The sequence below is a fragment of the Onychostruthus taczanowskii genome, unplaced genomic scaffold, assembly GCF_017590055.1.
Source record: "Onychostruthus taczanowskii isolate IOZ18803 unplaced genomic scaffold, ASM1759005v1 scaffold61, whole genome shotgun sequence".
NCBI classification, from domain to species: Eukaryota; Metazoa; Chordata; class Aves; order Passeriformes; family Passeridae; genus Onychostruthus; species Onychostruthus taczanowskii.
Window position 1 is genome coordinate 7,014,441 of NW_024503790.1, and position 23,727 is coordinate 7,038,167.

The window sequence follows — 23,727 nt, forward strand, 5'->3', positions numbered from 1 at the left end:
ACCACCCATGGCTGGTGACTGTGCTGTTAAGCTGAACCTGGAACAGGGTTAAACTTTTGAAAGCTTTCTTTAATGTACAGACACTAGAAGAAGTGGCACAGCTGAACAAAGGACCTGGAGCCTGGCCTCAACTTTCCCAGTAGATTTGCTGCTATCCAGACCATAAATAGTAACAAGTCAAAGCCCCATCCAGCCATCGCATGGGGTAAACAGTGGCTTCTCTCCTGAAAGGCCTCCTGAGGATAAAATTAACAGACGATATTCATAGTCCAAGGGAGGGCTGGGAGATCTACCTCTCTGCAAAATCAGATCACTGGAGCAGGTTTTTCTTCTCCAGTTCACTCAGTACCACTTGGCCCAGAATGCAGGGCAGCAGCTGGACCAGGCAGCCAGACACCAAACCTGAGCAGTGTGACTGGGCTAGCTGCAGAACCACTAACTCTGCTGGAGAGAAGCTGCCTAGGAACAAGCAGTGTTTGAGTGCCCATGAGCCTGCTGGATAGCAGAGGGAAAAGGGTTCTCTGAGGGCTTCATACCCAAATCAGTAAAAAGCCTGATGTGGGTTGGAGAGGTACATAATACAATACATAGACTTACTTCAAACAACCGTCTCAGGACAATGGACAAATGTACAATTTCACTCAAGATTAGGAAAAAATATCTTAGTTCTCCCATACAGGAGAAACTCAGCATGGCTCCCTTCAACACTAGTATTGTGTGAGGACTGAGGTATATGCAAGGTAAATGTGACTCTAAAACAGTAACTCAAAGGCTTCCCCAGCAGGGGAATGGAACCTCTGGGATTTGAAAAAAGGGATGTTACAACTCCTGTTCCACATCTTCCTTTGCACAAGGAGAATGAAGGCCTCAAAGTTACCCCATGAGATTTTCAGACCTGTTGCAGAAACTCAGTATAAGTCTAAGAAAGCTGCTGTGTTTGGATGCTTCTACACCCTGAGACACCCTCTTCCAGGAGATATATGGTCAGCTCAGTGCAGGACCTTTGGAACCAAAAAAGGCTCTTTGGACCTTATTCTGTGTGGCTCAACCTTTATAGCATCCATTTATGTCAAGGCCAAGAGCTGGCAAAAGTGGGATGAGAACAGCACGGTTATAAACAACTTTACAAAGGTGAAAGGGACCAGATAATCAGCCCATCCCTTTCTATTCCATGCCACAGAGGAGTTCTGGGTGAAGGAGGAGGTCACTGAACAGTCTCTTGGGCTGTAGGCACATTCTCTGGCAGCACGGTGACTCAGAGAAGCAGAGCCAGGCAGGACCAGGCAGCCAGACGGGCTGGGCTGTGACAGGGACACAGAGACAGCCAGGCAAGAGAGAGGCACAGGTACAGGCAGCATGGCAAGTGTGGGTCCCCTGGGCCAGAAGGCAAAACCTGCCCTCGACTTTCACGCTCCTGGGAACCATCTGTCACTGACAGTACCTGGTAATCAGATGAGCCCCAGGTGCTGCACCTCCTTCACCAGAGACAGGAACCTCATGGCCAGCACAGGGCAGGGCACACCATGTCCATTGAACCTCCGTGCCCTGTTCTGCCCTTTCCTGATGCTTATGGCAGCTGAAGCTGCTCACCAGCACAAACCAGCTTCTCATCAGCTCTTCCCACTCTGCTCCAGCCCTTCCACTCAATGGGCACAGGCAGTCAGATTTTTTCTCTCTCTCCTCATCAGATATCTCTGTCTCTCTGAAATATTCAGATGATTTGGTTTTGTTCTCTTCTCCCCCACACCAAATCCTCCCCCTGCTTGTGGAAGCAGTGGATTTCACCCAGGCACAGAAGGCTAATTTACACCCTTCAGGGTTTAAAATAGCAGTGGTGTAAATGAAAAGTCCAATTTCTTCAAATTTGCATTGTAAAACCATCCTTCAACTTCCTTGAAATAAATTTTACTATTTTATTAGTGCAAACAAAATGGTAATAAAACACTAATACAGCGCCTTGTATCCAGGGGAAGAGCTAAAATTAACATAGACCGAGCAGTGTTTGCTATTACATTCAATTACCTTTTTACTTGAGATTTACATTCTCATCCCCTTAATCTCCATAGTGGTGGCTTTGAAATCATTCCCCACAGTCCTTTCTGTGCTTGGAATGGACGGAGCAGAAAAGCTGCTCACTTGCCACTGCCACTCCTGCTGCCAGCACCCCAGTACCATCCTCTTCCCCTGAGACCCCTGGGCAAGTTTCCCCGGACCATCTCTGAGGAGAAAGCACAGCAAGTGTGTTCACCTGCCTTTCTCAGTCTCACTCGGGCCCTAATTTCTAAACTCCAGACAAACAGACTAGCACCAAAAATACAGCCTGTGTTCTACAGCTGCCTTCAATCTGGCTCTGGAACCTGTTCCTTAATTCTCAGCTACAAGCTGTGTTTCAGGCAAGTTTTATTATCTCCACTGTACAGATAACTAAGGCAAAGACTGAGGACCAAAGTCAGAATGCAGCTGCTCTTGGTGTAAAACTGGAATAGCCTATTTTGTAGTGGAAGTATTCCAGCTTTCACTGGGCTCACTAAGTTCAGATTCTGCTCTCGAGTTAACTGGGATTGTGTCCTGCAGCCCAGGCTTAGAGGTAAAGTCAGGAAAAGAGCAGGTCCACGGCTGTCTGATGAAACTCAGAGGGAACCTGTGCTGGAAAGAAAGGCCCATATTCCTACTAATACAATTCAGGGAATCCATTTCCCCAGCATCAGGGAAAGTTTTTAATTGACAGCATCTCTTGATGCTTTAACATAGCAGGCATGGCAGTGATTTGGCCATTATCAAAAGAATAGAAAAGACTTCCACAGGACACTGCAGGAAAGTCCCACATCAGTCCAGCTCCAGAGACAGACTTTCATTCTTCGCTCCTCTTTCTTCCTTTTTTGTATACTGGAAGTTGGACACCTCCCCACTTTAAGCCATGTCAAAATATTTATAATCTTTCTTTGGAGAGCATGGCCAGCATCTGCAATACAGGTGATATCCACAACTTTACTCACTCATTTTGACACAATGTTTTGTGATATCCAAATGAGACAACAGAGATTAACTGAGCATTGTGTAACATATTTCTAAGCTCGGCAAGAAAGGACTGAACAGCCTTTCATCCCAGTCTCCTTGCTACCCAGCCATTCCAGCATTACCAGACCACTACAGCACAGCACAGTCAAGAGCTGAGAAGTGCAGGGCAATTTGGGAAGGTACCAGGCAGCCTCCTAAGGAGGAGCATCTCCTGAGAGAAACAGATCCCTTGAGTGTCACCCCAGCCCAGGCCAGCTGTAACACATGTGGACTGCCAGGTGCCTGACATAGAGAGCTGTCATCACCTGTTTGGATGGAAAAACACTTCTACGTGCTCCAACCAAGTTCCAAGAGTGCTGCCTGGCCCTGATCATACCATATTGTGCCACCAATGAACTGGCTGTAATGGCCCTGCTGAACCCAACCCCACCAGAATCCATCTGCCCCTTGGGCAGCTATCTCACAACTCCCAATTCTTCTTTTTGAAAAATAACACTGCGAGATGATTCATTAAGAGATTTTGTGCCAACCTGAAAAAAGGGTGGTCTGTGATGCAGCACTTGGTGGTACCCAGGGGTCCCCTAGGCAGTATCCCTAACAGCTGCCCCCATGGTTCTCTTCATTTTCTCCTCAATGAAACCCTCTGGTTTCTGCATTTTAATCAGGATTTGTCTGCCTAGCCCTTAAACCGCTCATCTGTCTCTCCTCCTGAGAAGCATGGTCCTTCATGCTTTCCCTCTAGCCATCTTGATCTTCATGGCTGGAGGAGAACGAACATGCAAAGCATGAATAAATGACAGATAATGATATATAAATGATAGAACAACTGACAAATCCTCCTCATCCAAATAACAAATGTGACCCTAGGAAACCTTTCATCTGTCCACCTTCTAGAAGGCAGTACACAAAAGCCCTTGTGAATAAAATTATCACAAGACATCAAGCAACACAAAAGACCCCAAACAACAAAGAGTAGGAAAAAGAAACCTGCTCAAGAGCACAGGGCTAAGGTTGGTTTCAACTGGTCTTCTGTCCCTTTTTTCTGTTCTCTTTCCCCTGCTCCCCTGAACAAAGGAAGTTTGTTGTTAGGTTCAAACATTTCCTGGGCCTTGTCCGAGTTCCACCTTGTTTTCTTTTTCTCTTTTCCCCACCCTGTACAAATAAAGCAAAAACCAACTGGCACCACCTGTGATGAAAGGACAACTAAATGCAGAATTTTATCTTTTCTTTCTTTTCTCCCTCCTCCTTTTTCCCTTTTTCTTGGCCAGAAGTTTTGGGCAAAGGACAAAAGGTATTGTTGGGTAAGCATAATTCCAGGGGCTGAGTCACTAAAGCGCTGGCTGCTGCTGGGGTACAGTAAGCCAAGCCACTGCTTCACTAAATGCAACAAAAAATACCAGCAGCACCACTGCAAGCTCTGCCAGCCCAAAGCACAAGGGACAACAGAAGATTCACATAGCACGAAGAGGTGCAAAGAAATTAAATAAAATGCTGGCACAAATATCCTCACCTAAGAACTCTTAGGAGGAAGAACTGTCATACCACAGAGACTGGGCTCTTCCCTGAGAACAGTAAAGGCTGTGAAGGTCACAGCAAAAAGTTACAGCCTTTACTTATGGTAAGGGAAGGCTCAGATGCCTCCTTTAGTACTTCATCCAGGCCTACTTTTTTTGGTTTCACAGGCCAGGTCAGACCCACAGCTGGTCAGTCTTGTAAGTGGCCTCTTTCCCCACCACTGCAAGCTCTGGAGGCAGGGAGCTCCCATTGCTCCTGTGGCCCCAAGCACAACAGAAAGGGGCACGGGGCTTCCAGACACCCCCACGATGCAGAAAATTATCAACTCATTTCTGGCTGCAAATTAAACGATGCCCCAAGCGGGTACTTGCCCAGATCATGTTCTAAAGCACACTGCAGACCCTTGGAACCACACGGTGCATTTGGGGGAGCTGGAGCACTGGCTGTTTGTTTATTTTATGATGCACTTTGGTCTCTCTCAGTTGCACTGTTATCCTACACCTGTTTGCTCCTTTTCTCCAGGCTGATAACAGGCAGCACATTGTGCAGTGGTGGCCTGGCATGGCTCCTTTGTGTTTAATGAGACATATGTATTTAGTTCCAGACTATCAATAGTCAGGGAGAGAGAAGAGGCAGAAAATTTCCCTCAAAAGACATAATCAGTTCAGTGTGATGTGAGCAAGGTCTTGAAATGGACAGAAAGACAACAAATGCCTTTGGTGAACAACTCTCACGAGGGCAAATCCTGCCATCCTGCTTGCCCAGAGCAGCACATCTCCTTTGGAAACCCACACTCACACAGGGTACTATGTTGTTTCCTTAAGGCAGACACAGGCCTGGCCTTTTGCAACAGTTCTGGCATCTCTTCATGGCAGACCCCATGACACACGGAGGCGGCTGAGAACAAGGGATCATGCTTTTCCAGGAACAGGGAATCCAGATTTTCTGGTTTATAAATTTTCCCATCTGGATCTGTTTTGTTGTTCGTAGGGTAGATCACCAGAGATAAGGAGAGAAAAGTAAAGAAATATCAGAGCAGTGACAGCCCTGATGGGTGAAATGAATTTCTTGCACGTCATAATCTCCTGTTTGGGCAGAAATTTGAATGCATTTTCCAGCAGCAGCACAGATAAACTGGCATCTCCCCTGGGGAATGTTTCAGTTTCTGCAGCTGCCTACAGGTTCTGTGACGCAGGAATGGAGGAGCTTGGACATGTCCACTCTCAGGACTAACTCCATAAGGACATGGCAACTTCTCTGTCACTTGCATGGCAAAAATTAAAACCATCTCAGACTTCTTCACATGAAGCCCCTTAGATGAACCTATAGATGAGCAGGTTTTTATTACTTGAATGCAAGACTGTGTTGGGGAAGTCCTACACAAGCTTCCAAGTGGCATAGGAAAGAATGATTAGGTCATCTTCACATAACAGAACCAGTAGCTTCACCACTCTGGCACAGGGCCCGTCAGAGCCTGTTTTCTGGGGAAGAATCCCCCAGGATTGCAGCCAGGTGGTGTTGGGAACAGATCTCCCAAGCTCTACCAAGTCGTACCCCTGCTCTCAGGTAAGACCAGGCCCTACGGAACCTATCAGGCCCTCTCTTCCCACCTCTGCACCCTTGTCCCAGGGCTCTGAACTGGCTTCCAATGCCAACAGCTGTCTAGGTAAAGAAAGGCACCTGCAGACTAGAGTAGATATGGGTCTGGAGCCCAAAGATTCCCATAGGCATTCCGAAGAGTGGAACCACGGGGCCAGGAGCCGTGATGCTCGGCATGTTTGTCCTCCCCCGCCACCTCTACGCCTGGCTGCTGAATTTACACACAGCAAGGACAACTCGGTAAAGCCAGCCCAGTGCTGTCAGCTGGAGCTCTGCACACTAAGCTCCTGGTTAAATGTTTTCATCAAAACCAGAGCGAGAAAGTGCAGAGCAAACACCACCAATTAGTGGCTGGGATGAATCGTTCCTGCCAGCATATCTGGTGAGAGGGGCATGAGTCACCTTAACCCTTCAGGAGCCAGAGGCAGAGCCAGCACAACTCCACAGTGGAGATGAGGAAGACAGGAGAGGAAACCTCTCCTGGATCTTTTATTTGCAACCCCTCCTTTTCATTTATTTGTAGAGAGCTCAATTCAGGAGTGAACACTTGATGTATTTGGAACCACACTATCCCCACAACCTCTGCCGTCACCATTCTGCTCCAGCGAAGATGGACACGAGCTGGTTCAGAGCCAGGCAGCACCCCAGGGCAGAGGCTGCCCGGTGCATGTTGAGGAGCTTTGCAGCTGGTCATCCCTCAAGCCATCTCTACCTTCCAAGCCCATTCCAGGTAACAGAAAACATCACCTCACTTTTGCTGAAGACCAAGGTGTCAGTGAGAGTAACATGACAATACTTTGATGTCTCATTCCAAGGAAAAATGCTTCCCCATTAGAAACATGAGGAAATGCAGTCAGCAGTAAGAGGACTCGTGGGCTCAGGTGCATATGTCCCTCTTTCTCTACACTTCTATAAACTGTCCAATTTCTGAACATGTAAGAGGTAGCCAAAGTTAACTGTGTGACTGGGTTAAATTCTCTTTCAATATAAATAGCATGCTACTGTTTGTGACAGGATTCAGTGCCTCAAATATAAGCCAAAAGTTCAGCTATCTAGGAGTATCCAATGTTGCAACACTACAGGTGTTCAGAGAGACCAGTCAGTCACTTCTGCAGCAACAAACCCTGAAGTCAGAGCTCTCCTTCTACTCTCAGTCACTCAAGCAAATACCCACTGACTCACCTCAGCAAGGACTGAGGAGACACTGCAGGAAGGGCTCAGGACTGTGTATGGACCAAATCCTGCCCACCTAGACAGCATCCAGCAGAGATGGCACTACTGCTCCGGGTGGTGTTTTGCAAACACTCTGCAAGGGAATCTACCTTGGACCAAGCTCCCCGTCTCAAGGTGAGGGACAGAAAAGGCACAGGGCAGTGACCTGCAGCTATGGAGATCAAGAAGCACTCACCCAAGGCAAGGAAGCAAAATGCCAGGGAAGGATAAATTAACACCATGGTTTACACTGGGGAGGTTCCTTTCAATCTGGAGCTGCGTGGGATGAAGCCCGTGATCTGGCCTTCCACAGTTCCATGCGTCTAAAGCAGGGGCCCCCAAATGTGAATTTTGAGCATAGCAGGACTACTGGAGCAGACAGTTTCAGATCCTGCTGAGCCAGCTTGTGGCTGTATTCAAAACTGAGTAAATTTACAGCTGTAAGCTGGGAGTTTATACAACCCGTAACTTGTTAGGGATGGCTGACCAAGCCAGAACGATTGCTCCCCAGCCAACAGAGATCCTATTGGTTAGCCCTCAGAGTGCCTGGCAGGTTTTATTATTTTTCTTTCTCTTTTGCTTGGGGGGGCGTGGAAAGGAAATATCTGTTTTTGTTCCTTTACTCACCAAACACAAATTAAAATTAAATCTCATGTTCAATCCACTACAGATTCCTCAGTGTATCAGCTGGGGATTGCGGAATGCCCAGTGACCATCTCCTTGGATGAGGCTGCTGTATTTTTCTCCCTCTATGCAGAGTCTTGCACCATGAACTGCTTCACAGAATTCAATGTATTATCACCAGAGGTCACAAGGCTACTCTTATGCTGCCCCTTTTGCGTGGACACTTCCCTCCCACAGATGCTGCTCTGTTCCAACCTGGGCTGCAACACAACGTGGTCTGAGTTGTCTGAGTTTAGTGCAGCAAATATGGTGCCCTGAGAAAATGTTCCTTCCATCTCCTTTACTAGGACAAACAGCTGGAGCAGTACCAGACCTGAAGTGATCTGAACCTGGATTCACACACAGGAATACAAGGAGCTGCCAAATAATGGGAAAGCAGCAGGCAGAGAGCGTGAGCAGGACTCCAGGAGCCCTCTGACGGGAACAAAACCAGCATCATCCACTGTGCCTGCAAGTGTGAAAGATATCCAGCCCGAGGGAAGCACGGGACTTGCCTGCACGAACTGCCTTAACCTAAGATCCTCTAGTTTCATTACAGCATGATCCTGGTCCCAGTTCTTGTCTGAAAGGCATTTCTAGCAGGAAGTCCAAACACGATCGGACTGCAACAAGGCTGGATGAATGGGCTAGGGGGTTCTCCTGGGACTTGCTATTCTTTGTGACCACAGATAAGACAAGGACAGTCACACCAGCTTCCACAGGACACACATTCATGAGCATGAGGTGCCCGAGAATGGTGAGAGGGACATATACCTACCTTGGTGGTTACACAGCTGCAAGCACACCATTCACTGTCCTGGCAGGATGCAGCTTTTCTAGGATATGGCTAAGGAGCATAAGTAGGTCTCTCCTTTACCCTCTGCTCCGTCCTGAATACGTAACAGCCCAGAACACCAATAGTTTACATGAGTTAAAGAGCCAGCTGAGGCTTTAGGGACTCAGGCAGGATAAAATACTCTTTAGGACACAGCCACCAAGTAAGAAAATTAGGTAAAGGGGGATCTTTGGTGAAGTCTCAAACAGGAGACTGGAAAAGGGGAAATTTCCTCTCTCCCTGCTCTGTGAGCAGGGATCACACTACCTACTGCTGCTCCCACAGTTTAAAATACTTAAGTCCTCCAAGGTGCAGCTTAATTTTCTTTTTTAAAAAAGAAAAGTGTCAGTCTAATTAGATAAATCCTCCAAGCACGTGGCCCAGAGTTCGTCATGGAAATTAACCTCCTTGAAAGATCACAGTGACTGAAATAAGAAACTGTGTGTTTTGGCATAGTGCAGTGAAATGGGAGATGCAGGCTGCATTTCATACACCTTCCCTTTCATAAACCTGCCGCATTTCTTATCTGCCCTACTGGCCCTGAGCTCGGCAGCAAGACTTTATCTCCGAATGCCTGTTTGCAAATCGCTGCTGAGAGGTTACAATAACCCCTGGGAGAGATTCTGCTGGCTCACTGGTGTGAAAGGACACTGCTCCCCTCTGTAAAGTCGGACCAGCCTGAGGCACTGGCGGAGGGAGGGACACCTCACCAGCAGCCCTCTGGAGAGGATGTTCTGCAGACACAGCTCCCATGGGGAGGCAGCCAGGCTGGGAGCTGCTTGCCAGCCTCCCAACTGCTCTGCCAGCCTCATCATGCTCCACGCAGGCAAGCGTGGTTCTGTGCAGCCCTCACTCTTCCTGGCATGGGGATGGGCTGAGTGGGGCAGCAGGGAGATACCTCGAGGCCACAGGCTGCGATCACATCGCTCAGTTTGCATTTATGCCAGGTACATTCACGTCTTCTGATTTAGAAAGCTCTGCCTGTCCACACTGGGAAAGGTGTAGAGCTGGCAGTTCATACTGCTTAGGAATAAAATGTCCCAGTACCTTTGCTATTGGAAGCAGAAGCAAAACCAGGAAAGAAATGAACTGGCTCATAAGTGGAAGTCAACTGCCACCCCCACCTTCAAATACAAGCAGGGATCAGAACCAGGCTATCTTGTACTTTTAGGACGCATTTTCCAGTCGACTATTCTCCAAGCCCAGCAGTCAAACTCATGCTTGGGTCACACTCTTAGCAACAGACCATCAAGGGACTCTCTCAAGTTTTCCAGTTCCCACTCTTCTTTCAAAGGACAGCATCCAAAACAAAAAACTCCCTGAAAAACCTATAGAGTTCATCTGCCTTGTTCCTTCCCAAGTCTGATGGATGATGGGATGTGTGACACTGTGCTGCCCTCCCAGCACTGAGACCAACCTTGCCAGCTGACTTCACACACAAAAGGATCAGGAGCAGCCTCAGAGACCAACTCTGAGGTGACTTGTTGAATTGTCATTGAAATGACAAGCCCTATGGCTTAGAATCTAGGAGCTGTTTCCAATGTTGTTTCAAAACAGCATCACTGGTGGCAGAACAAAAATAGGATACCTTCTGGAGAGAAAACTACCCCAAAATGCCATGGCAGGCAAGGAGCCAAAGGCCCCCAAAGGCCCCCAAGAACTGACAGTTCTGCTGTGCCTTTTCCTGCAGCAGTTATTACGCACGAGGCCTTGGCACTGGGTGGCTCTGGAGCTAACCCTGTGAGCACAGACTCCTGTGTCTCCGGGCCCTGTTCTAGACCAGCTCAATCACGCGTGAAAGGTATTAGCTGACACCTCATCCACAGACGGAGTTAGAGGGGGTGCAGGCAGATCCCTCTGTACAAGAAATGGAGCTCCTTGCTACAATTCATTAGCTGTCTCAGGAAAGAGTTCAAAAGACAGATGATGCACAAAAACGGCATTCAAGTTTCCTCCTGCTCCCTCCAGATCAGGGCTTAGGCATGCTGGAAGGACACAACTGGAGAAACCAGGAAAAATTCAGGCCTAATACAGTTCCTTAGGAGTTCTCTGTCAAGTACAGGCAAGCTCCAGAGCTCCATTACTAATAACTTAATACCTAATAATATTACAATAACTGAATACCTAATAATATTACCAATGTAATACTTTAACTTGATGCCAAGCACCTGGACCCAGAAAAATCAGCACTTAGCAAGACTTCCACCTCACTGCATTTGGCTTCTGCCAACTGATCAAAACTCAGCATCCACACCTCCTTCCCACCTGCTCCAAGGTATCTGGAATAATTTTTTTAAAAGGTAAAGCTCCTACTTCAGCCAGAAGCTAAGGGCTGAACCAGAGAGACAACACAGACTGCAGGAGGGATAAAAAATATTCAAGTGCTATTCCAGTCCCCTTCTTTAGGCTTTGGATGCATTAGGCAAATTCCCAATTACAGCAAGCCCTTCTGCCTGCAACTGGAGTTGAGATAAGAGACCAGAAAGAAGGGACAGTGGGCATCACTGAAAGCTCAGCATCTTCCATTACACATCAGCACGGTAAAAAGGGCGATGCCAACCCTGAAATGTTTTTTTCCAAAAGGAACACACACACACCCTTTAGAATGGGTATGGTGAAATATGCCTGGAGAGGGAAGGACTCAGCAACACCAGCAGGTTCCTGACTCCTTATCATCAAAGCAAGAAGCCCAGCCTCTGAATTAATTTCATCAATGTCCTCTTTCTTCCTTCTCCAAGGGCTCATATCCCCGAACGCGACTGCAAACACACTGCCGAGGAGGTCGTGCGATATCTGAATCCACATTCAAAGACATCTCCATGTTTTGCTGTCAGCCTGAAGTTTGAATAAGGGAGCCCACCAGAAAGAGTGAATGAACGCTGGCAGCTGCCAGCAGAGCGGAGCCGAGCCTGTGCTTTAAGCCACCTAGTGTCCGAGCCGCGCAGGGAGACGCTTCAGGAAACAGGCGAACGGGAGTTGAGACGTCCAACCTGACCGACGCGGAAAGTAGCAAAGGACAGGCTGCACGGACTGACAAGCGACCCCGAGCCCAGGAAGCAGGCGGCAAAGCCGGAGCCCGGCAAAGCGGAGCCCGGCAAAGCGGGGCCCGGCAAAGGCAGCACCCGCCTGGGCCGCGGCCCCTCTGCTCGGCCGGGGCTGACAGCCTGGCCGCCGGCTCCTCTCGAGCTCATCTCCGCCAGAGAACGGCATCACTACAGGCCAACATTTCAGCCCAAGGTCCAGCTGGGTTGCTCGGGTGCAAACCTGCGAGATCTCTGGGACGCAAACTTGGAGACAACTTGCCCCAGCACAGGCCCGTGGAACGAGCCCAGAGCGTCCCAGAGGCAGAGCCCTGCTCAGCTGGGCCCCCTCCCCTGAAAATCACTTCCATCCACAGCTCCTCTCCTGCTCCCACAGTAGCCCCCTCCTCCTCACTCTCTTTCTCTGTGTCCTCGAGACTCCTCTCACCTTGAGGAGTGTTAGGATTACCCAGCATTTACACTCAATGCTCCTCTTTATTCCTTAAGACTTATTAAGAATGATAATGAGCTCCAAAGCAGTGACACGTCTCTCTCTCCCCCTCTGTCGCGCTCTCTCTCTCTCTCTCTCTACGTGCCTTTTCCGTCAAAGGCACACAGGACAAATCCGACCAAAAAAAAAAAAAAAAAAAAAAAAAAAAAAAAACCCACCAAAAAACCCCCTGACAATATGGATCAAGGACACATGAGGATTTATATTCTACAAATCCAGCCTTTTTTGTTTTTATTATTTCTCCTCAAATTCCATTCCTTTCCTCTTCTTACTCATGTTCCCCCCTCCTCTACCTCAAACCTCTCAGACTTTGAATGAAAAAGAAGAAGAAGAAAAGAAAGCTGCTTGCCTGGAAAACCTTGTTAATGTGGAGCTCTTAAACGGTTGATTAATTTTAGCAAAATTTATGATGCACCCTTGCTTTTCTTTGAAGCTGCGGTCTTATACACCAAAAGCAAGTTAACTTTGAGATATCTGTGCAAGCCAACTGCCCCCTATTTCTTAGATACCCTATTTAGGTACAAGAAATGTACGGGAGAGAAACGCTACACCAGAGCATGGAAACAGTCACCCTGTCGGATGTTCAAAGTGGTGAGATTCAAATCCCTTTAGCACAGCCTGATAATCACAACCTGAAAACTTCCAACTTCTAGCTATTTAACTTTCCATAAAGATTTTTTAAAAAATCACTAGTGAGTCCTTCAAAAACAAAAGGAAAGAGGGAAACATAAACACAAATTGCAAGAGAAGTCTCTCCAAGTTACATCTGCACACACCACAGAAACGCCAGCCTCTCGGCTGCACTGGAAACATCAGGTTCTCCCGAAGCCACCTTTAAACCAGCTACGTTTCACCAGAGGGAAAAACTGAGCCTAAGAAAACATCATAATACTGATCTGTACATATCCCGAACTATACCTCAGTATTTCAGTCATCTCCTCAGCTTCCTCCTATCCAGTACTTGCTTTTATTCTTTGTCTCCCTCTTCTAGACTCTGTTTTTCTGATACAGACATCAGAAGGTTAAGGGCTCAATTATCAAGTCTGTTGAATCCTCAGCTTCACGTTACTTAGGAGGTTCTCTGCTGCTCTTTGGAACTACAATGCAAAATCTCCTTCCTTCTCGGCTTTTCTTTTTCCTACTTGTAACGTCTATTTCCGACATACCGCTGTGTGTGAACCCACAAATCTATTTGGGATAAATGGACAGAAACCCTGAATTGGTTTGGGAGACAGAAACGTTAATAAAAATAACCAACCTTAAGAGTGCCTAGCCAGACTAAACCTGAAGCAATCTTGAATCCTAAAGTAACATCCACATGGAATTTACAAAATGTGATTCGAGTGGTTCTAATTAGCCCCAGTCTGTGGAAATTTGGAAGGAAGCGGCTCTTTGATTAATGTTACAAACCAGAAAGGAAACATATTTTAAAAGTTAAAGTAGCAGCATTGTGGAATACAGAATCATTACCAGCATGCATTTATGATACCTGCCTCAATCAGATGGCTTGGGGTTTTGTTTTTAGGGTTTTTTTTTTTTCCTTTTTACTTTAAGAAAAAAAGGAAGACAGGATGCGAGTAAAAGCCTTTGTTTATGGAAGTGTGTGGCGCTTTTATCTCCCAAGGAATTTATATAGCTGGACTGTGTATAAATCCTTCTGAAAATGAAATTAGCAAAAACAAAACGGGGGTGAAGTTGCTGGGGGGAGTGTGGGAGGGGGCAACCATCACCTCAGTAAATCATAGTGGATAACCAGCCTCTGGCTTGGACAGATAGCAAATTCAGCTTTAATAGGAAGAAACAGAGTTGGAAAGGAAAAGAACAAGATTCATACCTGCAGCAAACTCCTTGCAAAAATGGGGGGCTATTTTTAATAAGCTTTTGAAAGTTACTGTGCAAGTTTGCTTGGGCTTGAAAAGAAAAAGGAAATAAGGTTTTTTTTCCAGCTAGCTTGATTGTTTTGGGTGGAGCTCAAGCATGTGTGTATATATGCTGTATATAAAAATGAATTACTAATTCTTTCCTGGAAACTGTTTGAATTACAATCTGCAAGATACAAAAACACACCTTTATTTTAACACTGATTTTAATACAGATAGAATTGGAGGGAGGGGGGAAAAGCGAGGGAAACATTTTTATCCCAGTACACAGCAAAACCCTTAAGCAAGAAGAACATCCCGCCACATGCACCCAGAGACACTTTGCTCAGCTGTACAACACCAACTTAACTCCAGCTTTCAGTGGCTTTTCCCTGTACAAAGGCTTCGCTCTGAAACTGCAAGAATGACAATGTCATGTGTGTGGAAAGCTGACACTTAGATCTTTTAAAAAGAAATGAGGAAAAATAAGCTGTTGACTTCTTGGTTAAAGTATTTTCTTGTTCTAACTCATGTTCTTATGTCACTGGGCTAAAAAAAAAAGAGAGAGAAGGAGAGAGAGATATGACTTTCCTTGAATGATCTGTTTAACCTAAGCCAGAGGAAAAAAAAAGAAGTCATTAATTACTTATGTGAGCTATTGCTTCTGAAAGACAATAAACCTGCCTGGTCGCCATGGATATGACATATTTGCTCTGAAAACAACACAATAATTAGCAAAGGGGAAAGATACAAGGAGAATATGCAAACTCCTGAGTTTAAAGCCATAGTGTTTCCTTTTTTCCCCCTCCTCTTTTTACTTGTCAGAGTAAATTCTGTTTGCAATTCAAATCAAACAAATAAACAGAATACTTACAAAAAATTTTAAATGATCTCCTGCACATCAAATCACACACACAAACACACACACAGAGAGGAAAAAAAAAAGAAAAAAAAGGAAACAATTTACAAGGAAAAAATATTTAAGTCTAGTATGGACAGATCATAAATCACTTGATGTTTTCCATATATGTGTATGTATGCATATATATATATATATATATATATATATCTATACCTATATATGTGAAATATAAATGTATATACACACACAATTATATATGAGTAATAAGAGTTACATACCCTATTTCCTCTAGGATTATTATTTTTAGGATCTGTATACAAGTGCACCAAGAGGAAAAACATTTCTCATTTAGGGAGTGGAAACATTTTGAAGATACACTAAAAGAAAGTACAACAAGGGGTTCTTTTACTGTGTCAAACATGCATTATGTTGGTAGTATATTTTTTGCAAATCTTTGAACTTTTCTCCAAAAGATGAGCAAAAAACCCACAACTGGTGTATACTGTGCATCAGCCTAATCAACACCGGCTTACCAGGACTTCTCAAATTTTAAGCATAAAAAAAATTTCTCACCTCAATTACTTTAGTTCTAAAAGTGATATCACACTGAATCACATGTAATAATGCAATGGACAAGTTAAGAAATAATGAAAACTGAGTTATATGCAGAGAGACTTCTTTGAAATAATTTATAAACGTTGCAGGGAAAATGTTTTTTAGATTGCTCTCTCATTAAGATGAGACAAAGACTATTAAAACCTTCTCTAATGCAGTAGCTTTCTGGATTCTGACCTTCCACATTTAGAAACCAAGTAATAAAAACACCCTAACAAGCACTTTATCTTTGGAGATATTTGACTTTGAACTTATTTTAACTTTAAAAAGACTTGGAAGGTATAAAAATAACAATATAGTTGCCACAAGTTTCTGTTGTTGTTGTGTTGACAAAGCTAAAAAAAAAAAACCTTTAGAACAAAATAAGCAGATTAAGGAAACATCCCCCTAATTTAACTGTCTCTTTTTCTGTTGGTGTTTTTTTTTTTTTTTAAACAATAGTTTTTAGCTGGACGCTTTGATCTTGAAAGGGTTCTGCTATCTTGTGTGATGAGGGGGGAAAAATGATCTGTTTTAAATGATGATGCAAAAAAAAGGATCAAAGCCCTGACTTTCTGTTAGCCATAATAAGTTCTGTCTTGCTCAAAGCTTCAACTTCAGGCTTTAATATATAAAATATACAGGAGCCCAGTAAAAGCACTGAAAAGGTACAAAGTCTGAAAACAAAAGGGGACGCTGCTCCTTTAAACGTTTTAGTGCATATGGAGTTTGATTTCTGAAAGAGATCAGTTTAACATCTCCATAGAAACCAGCACAGATTATCATCAACAGAATAAATAACTAGTCTAATAAATTAAACAGGAGGCATAAGATCTGGAAACTTGATTACTGAAGTTCAACAATATTCTCCCATAAACTCTTCCAAGCCACCTTTAGGGTAGCTAACAAGGTGGCAGCGACACACAGATAAAAGGTAGATGGGAAGCAGGCAGGACTTCTGAAATGAGAAGTCCGAAACCTTCGCAAGAAATGATACCACCCTGACAGTCAGCAAATCAATAGAGGAAATAAATTCATCAATGAAGTTTTGGGAGAGACAGGGGCTACTACTACTGCTCTTCCAGGGAGCGAGCTGCCAGGACCCGCTGTGCAGTGCAGCGCGGACAGGAGGGGGCACACACAAGGTGGACGTGCAGCTCCTGACAAGTTTCACCTTTCCGACCCCAAAGAGCAGGAGGGCTCGAGCCCATCGATCCGACCTGCCGCGATTCGGAGCGGCCTCGGGCCGCAGCCCACCCCTCAAAGTTTGCCGCACAAGTTGCCCGCCGGCGAGCGGCAGCGCCGGTCCCGCGCCCGCCCGAGCCCCTTGACAGCTCGCTCGCCGCTGCGGGCCGCCTCTGCCCTGCGCCCCGGCCGCCCCTCGCTGCTCCTCTGCTCCCCGGCACTGCTGCTCCGCGGCCGGCGGCGCTCGGGGCCCCAGCACGCCGCCGCTCCTCGCCTTCCCCGTCCGCACCCCGCGCCCCCCCACCGGCCCGGCTAATGAGTGACGGCTCGGACACCTGTTCCCCGTCCCCAGAGCCGCCAGCGCGGGCAGCCGCTCCCCCGGGAGTCCCGGCCCGTACCCCCCACCCGCTGCCACCCCGGTCGTTCGTCCCCCCGCCTGCCACTACCCCGCCGCGCACGGGGGAAAGAAAGGGGGAAAGGGGAAGGAGGCGGAAGGGGGAAACTTCCTGGCTCCGGATGGCAAATCAGCTGCACATTCTGCAAATACCACCGGGTAAAAATAACCTGCTGCTTCGCCCGGGGGGCCGGGCACCGGCTGCCCCGACCCGCGCTCCCGGCCGCCGCGGCCCCTGCCCACCGCGACCCCGCCGGGGGGCTGCGGCCGTGCCGCTGCGGGCGCCGGGAGAAGCGCTGCCGACCCCGGCCCGGCCACTTTGCAGAAAGTTCCCCGGCACGGCTCGCCCCGCCGCACCCGGCCCTGTCCGCGGAGCGCTCCAGCTGCCGCTCGCCCAACTTTGCTGCCGCCTTTCCCGTCCCACCCCTCAGTGCCTCGCCGGGACCCCCGGGTGGTGCGGCGCGGCGGGGCTGCGGTTACCTGCCCTCGGCGCGGAGCGGGAGCACGTGTTCCCCCGTCCCCTGCCCGGGCTCCTGCCAAAGTCTTGGAAATTGACGGGCGCCGCCGCGGCCGCGGCTCCGCCGCCGAGCGGGCACGGCGCTACCCCGCCGCCGCCGGCCCCCCACCCGCCCGCGCAGCGCCCCGGCCCCGGGGCTGCCGGCGGCGGGGCCGGGGCCGGGCGGGAGCGGACGGGCTTACCTGCACTTGGGGCTGCTTTGGTTGACTTTCCAAGTCAAGGGAAATGTGTGTGTGTTTGGGATGGAGGCAGCAGCGCGCATGCGCCATCAAACTTGCCCTGATCCCGGATTTTTCCTCCTCGCGCTCCCCTTTGCTTTGATTATTGAATTTTCCTATTTCTAACAGGAGGGCGGGCGTCGCGCAAAACCCGGCCTGGAGCCCGCCGCCGCCCGCCCCGGCCCGCCCGGGGTGGGGAAGGGGGGAGCGGCGGGAGGGAGCGGGCACGGAGCGGACTCGATCTCCAGGCAGGCAGGGCAGGCAGTCAAGGGAGAGGCACCTGCAAAACACGGACTGGATCACCCTCCCCTGGCAAGGGAAAAGGCGAGAAAGTGTCCCCATTTCCCTGCCCGCGCGCGCAGCTGCCTGTCCCCTGCCCTGTTCCTGCACTAGCGGTTCCTCTTACCCATCCGTCGTCCTTCCCAGAGAACCACTGTAAATTTTATAAAATTTTCTATTTTGCAGTCTGCTGACCCCGTTCACCTTAGTTCCCTGAGACTAAACTCCATGGAGATGGCGAATAACTAGGTTGTGTGTACCGCTTTATTCTTCTGCTGGTTTTCCTAGGCGTGATGTTCAGTTGCTATTTTACAAACTTCTAAACTTCAGTATTTTTCTTTTGCTAATGTTCTTTTTCTGATTTCACTCAAGTTTAGAACTGTTGTCTCAGATCTACAACTGTAGCATTTCTCAGTTTGGCTGTGCTGGCTTTGCCGGCAGTTGCGCACAGGACTAACTTTTTCGGGTCTGGATCCTAGCAAAAATGCCAAGCTATGAGCAGCCTTGGCTCTATGAGTAGACTAGGCTGGTTTTGGGAGATGTCTTTGCAGGATCAGAGACAAGAGTTCTCACGCACCTGAATTTCCAGCAGGCAGGCATCACATTTCTGTGTTAAACTACTTTCCCCAGCTCCACCTTTCATTTCACCGAGACAGTGAGTATACATTACAGTTGCATGTGCACATTTTGTGGCGGTGATTCCACAGAAGCATCCACAGAGACCTTTTCTGTCACCCCCTGGCTGCCTCTACAGGCGCTAGGAGCCTGGGCTCGCTGGCACCATGCTCAGCACCGGGGTTTGGAGGTGCAGCTGCCTGCCTGCCCAGGCACAAGGGCTGTGGGGTGGATCTGCCTCCACTCCAGGGCTTGCAGGATTTGGGCCCTGGGCCGCAGCTAGGCAAACCTGAACGCTCTTGGATAATTTTGTTCACTGGCAGCAGGGAACTCCACATCAGCACACCCACACAGAAGCCCTTGCAGGAGTGTCTTGCTCTTCCCATGTGCTTCCCTGTCTGTGTCTGTCTCCACCTGTTGCCTCTTGTCTGGTGTTTACACCATCAGCTCTTTGGGGCAGAAACCATGGTTTTGCTCTGGATTTGTCAGTGCCTTGCACAATGTGGCCCAGCTCCATAACCACAAGTCCTATGTGCTATTGCTACACACATAAATAATAATAATAATTAATAATAATAGGCTAATTCCTCTGATTTTGATGTGACTACTCATGTGAGTAAAAGTGACTCACATACATGAGCGTGTGTGGGACCACTGCCAGGTCTTGTCTTGAGCTTTTATTGTGAGTCTTCCAATATTTGGTGTTCTCTTTTGATTCCCAGCTCCTGGAATGACTTGTTTCTAGCATTTGCCTCGACACAAGGACACTTGGAAATGTGGCCTAGTGCTGTCAAAAGCCTCAGAAGCCAGAGAACAAATAGGAAACTTCCAAAGAAATAAATTTTTAATGGCTTTTGTGAAATTCCTGTGATTTGGCAGCTCAGGGAGGAGTGGAGTCTGACTCATGAATTTTGAGCAGTCAAGTTTAGCAATATGCATCAATTGAGTTAAATATTTAGGTCCCTGTAAAGACTAGACTTTTACTAACCAGGCCAAACTTATAGTGCAGAGACATATTTTGTGGAAATAATGTTTATAGTGCCAGTATGTTTGCAAAATCTGAGTTTTTGTATACTTGTATATTGTTTGGGATTTGTCATTCTGTAGTTATTTGTTTTTACCTGTTCACAGTAAGAAAGCAAGAAAAAATACATGAAAGTGGGATTATTAAAGTAAATAGGACTATGTGAAACTGTTAATAATTGTAGCAAGTATTTATAAATTGCTGAAAATACAACCAGCAAACTTCTTGAGTTTGGTATGCTGGAGAGACACTGCCATGTTAAAACCCATATGCTTCTGAAAGGAAATGTTCCAACTTCTTACAAAAGTAAAAGAGAGCAGATCCCAAGCTATGAATTCTTGCTTATGAGGCATCCCTGAAGAATGAAGGGTTGGGAGAATAGGGCCCTTTAATTAAACCTGCATCGTTACTTTTAATTGCATTTACTTACTATTTTCTCTTGTTCATGTTTTTGCATTTCTCTCATCTAGGGTGTTGAACGCAGACTGGTCTTTCTTTTGTTTGGAAGTTTGCTAATTTTGAAGTGCTGTGGAGCTGGCCTACTTAGGAGGAGCACTTGGGCAAGGGCTTTTGAGGTGGTCCTGTTTGTCACCACAGATCCTCTTCTGCCTGTGCTCCCCTGCACGTGGTGGGAGGCTCGGACACCGTTGTGAGCTGTGCCTCGGCAGCTTTGAGTCTCCTTCCAGACCACAGCTCACCCAAAGCCCAGTCAGCCCCTGGTGTTCACTGTACGAGCCCCAGAGTGTGCAGCTCCTCAGCCAGATAGAGCAGGAGGTAATGACACCTTACACAGCCCCTTCTAGATAGAAAGAATATAATTTAGCAAATTGCAAATGATGCATACTTAACTATTTATGCAGCATCTTCCTGTCATCAACCCAAAGCAATTTTACTTCCGTGTTGAACAGTGGATGAAAATGTTCTATAGATTTAACCATTGCGGGGGTTCCTTTTAAGTGGTGCAGTAATCTCTCTCCAGCTAATTTAGTGTTGTAATAAGGCACCACCCTCACAAGTCCTTTGTGTTCTTGTGTCAATACTGCCCCCAAACCAAAAGTGCTGGCATCTGCATCTGTCAGAAAAGTGGGTCTGAAACACAGACCAAGAAAGGAGCAACATGCCCATCAGTGGAGCAATATGGCCATCAGCAGGGCGATCTCAAAAGCCTTTTGCTAATTTTGAACATACCCAATTGCATTCCGATTTCCTCTAAAATGTGATTTATTTTCTCAGCAGGTTTAACAGTACCGGAAAATTCAACAATAAACCTCAAACAGAAGCTGACTGAGATGCATCTGGCAAGCCAGAATGCTTCAGTACAGATTCAGTTTTGTTCTTGCCCATGGGGGTTCCATGTCCACTGCTTGGGATTCATCTTGAACCAGATGATGTCTCTCATTGGGATTGAAGATCCTTAACCAAAGATCTCTATGGAAAATGTCTCTCAGTTTTGCTCTTTTTTGTTTCAAGCATACAACACAACAGTGGAAAAAAAATCCAAAAGGAATCTTGGACATTACTTTCATTTCCTTTCCTCTTATAGTTTTCTTTGCTGGCATTTACTAAACCTGTGAGCCCTCACACAGTTATGGCTCCCATCTTCAGTAGTTCCTGCTTGCCTGATCATTTAACAAACAGTGGCACAAGATCATTGGCAGCTTAGGTTCCACACACTCCTCCATCTCCAAAGAGGTTTCATCTATTCCCAGCCTTTCTTTAGCTACCATAGCATGTAGTGATGCCATTAGTTGCTGCCCTTGGGGAGAGGACATCCTGCACACTGCAAGCTTGGTGCCCATAAGATATTGGTTCTATTGAGCTACATATTTCAAATGAATTTCCATGGGCTGAAGTTGCAGGACACATTTTTGCTATTTATCATTCAGCAATTAGCAATAATAGCATTCAAACTCATTGTTAGGTTGTCTGCTGTCCACAATTCTTGATTAAACCTAGAAATTTGTCTCTTAAGCCTAACTTCATAGAAGTTGCTTTGCTTTTGCTCAGAACCCTCATTTCCACTGTGGAGTGGGGTGGGTGGTAGACATGCAGGACATGGTGTCTGTCAAATCCCCTTGTGAGCTGCTGGGCAGCAGTGAGATGTGAGCATGAGGAGGTAATACAAGTCATTCAGCACAGAAGTGAGCCAAACACTTGGACTGATGACAGGACAGCTGTGCATCAAGCATACAGGCTATGTCTTTGCTGCAGAGTAGAGGCTAATGCATTTTAGTCACACCCAGCACATACCCCAGAACACTCCATCTGGCTATGCTGTGCAAGTGCAGCCAGAGAAAACTGCATACCCTTAAAAATTACTCACACAAGAAAAATGATGCTAAAACAACATGAGAAGGGCATGAATTAAAATGCCATAAGCAGAGAAATACATGCTGAGGGTTCTAACTTTGTCCTCAGGTCACCCTGCTTTCAGCAGAAGGGAAGAAGAAGGAATGCAAAGGTGTTTGCTGTAGCTCTGAGGCTCATGGCAATACTCAGGCTGAGATGCCGTGTTCCCGCCCGCTCAGAGCAGGTGACATGCTTTCCATAGGCCTACATGCCACATTAATTCCTCAAAGAAGCACTTAATCTCTAGCAAATGAGGAGCTGGATGAGGTCTAGACTGACCAAACTACCAAACTGGACTGGCCCAGTCACCTATGCCATGTGGACTACCCAAGGGCCATAAGGCGACGGGAGTGACATTTTCCAAACCCAGTGCAGAGCAGGGTGCTGTCCAGGACCTCTGATCCTGCTTCACAACTCACTGGAAGAATGAAGAAATCACTCAGACATGCACTATAAAAAGCCTGTGTATTTACTTAGTTTCATAATGGAAAATTAAAAGTAATTGCAGAGGAGGAGGAGGCATTTTTTTCAGTTGCAAGTACAATATTATCCACTTCCATATTTTATCATTGGAGTGGCACAAGTAATCAAGGAGTATCACATGGTCATTTTTGTCAAGTGCCTTTTTGTCACAGGCAACTATTTCTTTGCATGTGCCCATTTCAGAAGAAGAAATTGGTTAGATCCCCATCGTACCCTGCTCCAAATCCTCTGTGCAGAGGAGGCATTGCTTCACACTGGCACTACTGGGGCAAGAATTATTTATATTGAAGAGGATCAGGCTCTGCATTTTGAAACGTCTTTGCTTGGAAATACACATGATTAATATCAGTATGTAGGTATGTTATATAAATATTGAAACCTTGTGGACCTAATTAAAGGCCTACAGACTGATACTGACTTTTGGTTGGAATAAATGAGTGTGTACAAGAATTTGCCCTGCTCAGAATCTGTCCTTACCTGTTTTATTTGCCTCAAATATACATAAAGGTTCAAGCAAAAGACTTGACACTTAACAAGAAACATCCTGCATTTAACCCCAATTCTGCCCCAAAATTTCCCAGTGACTTCACTATTCCATGTGTCTGGGTAACATCCACAGGTCTGGGGCTTAGTCCTAAGAGAGACTACTAAAGGTAACAAATAAATATAGGAGGAAACAATAATAAATAATCAACAACAATAATAAAACTGGAATTCAAGTGTGACGTATGTTTGTAATTGTCCGTCTGTGTTAGAAAATAATCAACTAAATAGCAATAAATAATAAAAATTTATATTAACAATTCATTTGTGCTGATACAGACCTTCAAGTTCATTATATTAATTTACTAATTAATTAGGCACTACATCACCTGGCACCTACATAGATTTTATTACACTTTATGGATGGAAAACCTAAGACTCTTGCCTAGGGACACAGTGAATCAGTGGCAGAGCTGGACACAGAACTGGAAT

At 46.6% G+C, this 23,727-nt stretch overlaps 1 protein-coding gene and 1 long non-coding RNA gene across 7 annotated transcripts in view; one reads left to right on the forward strand and one right to left on the reverse strand.

The window, feature by feature from the left end:
- Window positions 1-18,094, reverse strand: part of CASZ1 (castor zinc finger 1) — a 191,411-nt gene extending 173,317 nt beyond the window's left edge. For 3 of the 6 annotated variants that reach the window (XM_041419866.1, XM_041419872.1, XM_041419864.1), the window contains exon 1: window positions 17,967-18,093. The gene's annotated coding sequence lies outside the window, so the exon portion shown is untranslated. Of the gene's footprint in view, window positions 1-17,747; window positions 17,887-17,966 lie in introns of those variants that run through there. The other 3 variants (XM_041419870.1, XM_041419868.1, XM_041419865.1) reach the window with 2 other exon arrangements.
- On the forward strand, window positions 16,581-23,466 carry LOC121344152. Its single transcript, XR_005953797.1, has 3 exons — window positions 16,581-17,426; window positions 18,468-20,694; window positions 21,154-23,466. It is a non-coding gene; the product is annotated as an uncharacterized LOC121344152 (long non-coding RNA).
- The last annotated feature ends 261 nt before the right edge of the window (window positions 23,467-23,727 follow it).